Here is a 4,386-nt window from a genome sequence, read left to right on the forward strand (position 1 = left end):
CTCTTTAGCCACATTCAGAAATGTGGCTAAATCACATAAAAAATGTGGCAAACAAAAGCTACCACACTTTTTGTAAATGTGGCTAATCATGGCGTAGCAATATTTTAACCACATTATTTGTTTTACTTAGCCACATTATGATTCAGTGTGGTAGCATATATTTAGCTACAATTAAAGTTAAATTTGGCACGGTTCAAATGTGGCTTAAATAGTTAAAAAAATTTTTTAAAAAAATAGCCACACTATATTGTGGCTACTTTTTTACTTGTTGAAATTTAACGAAAACAACATTTATTGCAACATACAAGGCAAAGACAATATTGCTTGGTAACAAGACAAATACATTTAATCATGTCTTATCATTAAAAAATGGATGAAACTCCATACATATTCGGCAATTACATAAGATTAGAATTAGCCTGAGTCATCCAGACAGCTATACACAATTTGATCTTTTTGCTTTCTTTTTTTTCTCAGATAAAAGGAAAGAGTTAATAAATACACAAAAAAAGAGAGTTAATTAGGATTAGCCTGAGTCACCCCATTTCTTAAAAAAATAAAATAATAAACTGCATTTTGGAAAAGAACTGCAGTTTGTAGGTTGTGCATCATTCTCAGTAGAAGGGGGTGCGAACAAGATATTTTGTAGGGTAGGTTCATTAAAACAAATAATGCCAGCTTCTTCATATCTTTTACATCTTCTAAGAGTACGCTTGAGAAAAGCTAGAGCAACTTGTTTTGATACCTAGTGAACTGCACCTTTTGAATTTTTGCTTCCTCGGCATGCCTGCCAAAATTTAAGTTACTAGAAATCTCAAGGTAATGACTTATGAAATGCCTTAACTCATTCATTCAAATAATATTACCATTTAGCAGTGATCTTAGAATTGTAAACTTCACTACCCATAATTAAACAAAATTGATTAACCAGAAGAGGCTACATAAAATTTAGAGAAATTGTTTATCTGTGAGCACTTGTCACATATAAAAGATAGTGAATATGATCATGTGACCTCCAATATCATAAAAACTAGTAAGAATTATCGGGAAAAGAAGGGAAGTAGGAAAGGAGGGAGCATATGGAATGTGAACTGTGAAGTATTTCCAAATTAACCATGAAAAGTAGGGAAAGAAAAAAATAAAAACCACTACTAAGTTGTTTCCAAACCTGTGGACTACTCGCATTTATGACCAAGAATCAGTAATGTCTTAAGCACAAACTCAAGAAATGGAAAGTCATTACTCATGAATGCCGGCAAGAAAGCAAGCAAATTAGGGCAAGATCTATATCATGAATTAAGTAGATTACAAAGAACGATTAGAAGCAAAACATGTAAAGCCTATCATTAGATCATATCGCCTCTCCATGTCCCTCCCTTAATGAATAGTTCTATCAATTTTTTCCAAGTTTTCCTTCTTCCTCGTATTCTATTAGTCAATCAAAATAAGCAACCAATCTTCATTATTTTATTTTATGGATTATTTTGCAAATTCCTCATGTTCAACTCAACTTATTGAAGAAATATATATTTAAGAAAATATTATATTACCTTTTGATATACGTCTTCTTGCTAATCACCACCACTTGGTTGTTTACTCTATGCCATTGAATCCAGAGAATCTACAACATATATTATACGAGACACATAAGCATACAAGGCAGAAAAATGAGGATAATTATTTTAAAAAAATAGAAAGAAGAGATGAGTTGAACATTTTATATCAACTACAAAAGTTAAGAGATAGGATAAAGATTTGTTGTACTTATAAAGAAGTGAACATTTTATATCTCATGTTTTTACAAAGATGTTGTAACTATAAAGGAGAGTGATTTATTAATTCAGTTTCCACTCAGACAACCAAGCAGTGAACAAAGAACTAAGAGAGAGGATAAAGATTTGCATCTTATGTTTGGGCCAGAAAAAAAGCGCAAAATTCCAAAATACCAAGTGATGAGGATAAATAAAAGTAAAAGGTACAAGTTAGTGTACAAATTTAAGGTAGAGGGTAATCATTTGCATCACAGACAACAAACTTTTCTTGTAAAAGACAATAGAGCAAATATAAAGAATAGGAAACAAATTATAAAAATAGAAACAAATCGTAAATACCTACAAAACACAAAGCAGAGCAACATTGTTATAGAGGCTAAATCTTTGGAGCTCTATCTTCTTGATGCAAAAGAATGAATTTGCACTTAATTTTCAAAATATACTGTATTTATGCCAAATTTTGAAATTCCATATTTTTTAAATTGCTATGTTCTATTATTGATGTTTAGCCCATCTTTAAGCTCTCAATATTCTTTTGTATCATGGAATGCTTAGACAACTCATTTATTTATTGTCGAAGGTTAAAAATATAAGATATTAAACAAATTAATATAGGATGCAAAAACTCAATTATTTATATGACTCACGCATAAAGGAAACTCATAGTTTGTCTTCCCAAAATACAACACACTCATCACGTGCTTATCTTGTGTGAGCCTACAATGAATGATTATAATAACCTACATAAGGAACTTGATTAGATATTTGCACTTTTAAATCTTATATGACAGTTCAAGTATGTATATAACATAACTCGCAAATATCAGGACTTAAACACAAGGAAGGATTATTAAATCAAAGTAGACAATATATAATTGAATCCAGTACAAAGTGCATAATTATGTTTTCCTTGGCTAAGTCCTATTTTCTATTTTTTTAATTTCTTCTCTGTAACAATGATATATAACAAACTATAAAAGTTAACTAAACAATAATTAAAAGTTGTATAACAAATCAAGTACCAGAGCTACAACTACAACATCTATTAAATAGCCTAACACTTTTTATAAGCTCTTGAATAACAAATACCTATTTAAAAGGTTAGGATCCTTGGAAAAGATTTTGAAGAAATCTTTCCTGGTGCATCCTCTGGAATATTGACTCAATTCTGAAAGCCAGCCTCCTCAAGTAAAAGCCTCTCAATTTCCTCCTTCAACCTATTATTGTCATTGATACTATAAGAATATCTTCAATTCTCTTTTCGAACTTTTCATTTGGGGATTGGCAACAAAAGAAAATATAGATTAGGTAAATAACAGAGCAAAATTTAAAATAACGATTTCTATCTTTTGCAGATGATAAAATAGCCAAAACTATTATCTCAGGAAGAGTTTTACCAAAACAGCATGGGGAATAGTTAAATGAAAAGCTCTTCAAAATTTTCAAAATGCACACACATATAAAATGGTGAAACACATCGTTCAATTACTTTAAATCCCCAAAGCAAAGCAACATTTCATAATTAAAAAATTTGTGACTATCACCAAATTGAAACTGAATTAAACAAGAAAACTTAAGCGTACCTTTCAAGTCGCAAAGAATCTGAAACTAAAATTAAAATCTCACAAAACTTAAATTGAAAATTGCAAAGAAACAAACAGATTTGGACGAACAAACACTAAAGTGAACATAGAGATTAGGGTTCAAAAAGACAAACAAGAGCAGATGATTCAAATTACAAAGTGTATATTTCAAATCTTCGCGAGCAGAAAGAAACAAAAAGAATAAAAAACTGAATTACCTCTGAGATTGAGATGCGTGAGGTAGAGAAGAGAAAATGAGAAAGAGAGGTGCAACACCGCCTTCTCTTCTTCTTTTGATTTTGAAATTGAAATGATAGGTGAGAATCTATAAGAGAAACACAGCTGATAATGGATCGGTTCTACAAATTTTGCTGAAAAGAAACCCTAGATTTAGAGATGCAGAGAAGAGGAAGAGAGTACCTATTATTACGAATTTACGAGAACCTTGAAGACGAGAGAGAGATAGAATTTTTTTTTAAAAAGCAAGAGTTTAATAAATGTTTGTAATATTTTTACAAAAAATGAGGGAAACGAAAAAGAGAGAGAGAGAAAGAGATTCTTCGCTAGCAATTGTTTTTTATTTATATTTTTTTTTATATTTGCCACATTCAATTCAAAGCTAGCTAAATCGATGTCGCTGTACGCCGATTTTTTTGTAGTGATATATATATATATATATATATATATCAAATTCACGTAAATTATCCATTTCATTGAGATATCAGAAATTGAGTTGTGGTTACCTAGAAAATTAACTTATCTTTTTGTAATTTATGGATTCCTTGTTTGATGATCGATTATGTTAGTAGACATTTAAAATTGCCAAATCAACCAGATGTTTGAAATATGATTTTTTTTAGTTGTTTAGGAGTTTGGGTCTTCTATGTAAGCATGCAAACATATTATAGTTCAATGCATTCTGAGTAACATGATTTATTTGTGGATATTCTTGCATATTTTAGTTTCTGCTACACTATATTGTCTCGGTTTTTCTCTAATACAATTTGACGATATAGATTCAATTATTGTGC

General features: G+C 30.3%; 1 long non-coding RNA gene across 2 annotated transcripts; it reads right to left on the bottom strand.

The window, feature by feature from the left end:
• Positions 1-356: 356 nt before the first annotated feature.
• Positions 357-3,811, bottom strand: LOC133310528 (uncharacterized). 2 transcript variants are annotated; one of them, XR_009751471.1, is made up of 5 exons: positions 3,776-3,811; positions 3,574-3,680; positions 2,862-2,989; positions 1,551-1,621; positions 357-787 (listed from the first exon to the last, which is right to left on the bottom strand). It is a non-coding gene; the product is annotated as an uncharacterized LOC133310528 (long non-coding RNA). The 2 variants fall into 2 exon arrangements; XR_009751470.1 differs by lacking the exon at positions 3,776-3,811 and having other exon boundaries at positions 3,574-3,766.
• Positions 3,812-4,386: the final 575 nt, after the last annotated feature.

Source organism: Gastrolobium bilobum, unplaced genomic scaffold (assembly GCF_033153095.1).
Source record: "Gastrolobium bilobum isolate Gb01-03AN ecotype WA unplaced genomic scaffold, APGP_CSIRO_Gbil_v1 utg4571, whole genome shotgun sequence".
In the NCBI taxonomy this organism is placed as follows: domain Eukaryota; kingdom Viridiplantae; phylum Streptophyta; class Magnoliopsida; order Fabales; family Fabaceae; genus Gastrolobium; species Gastrolobium bilobum.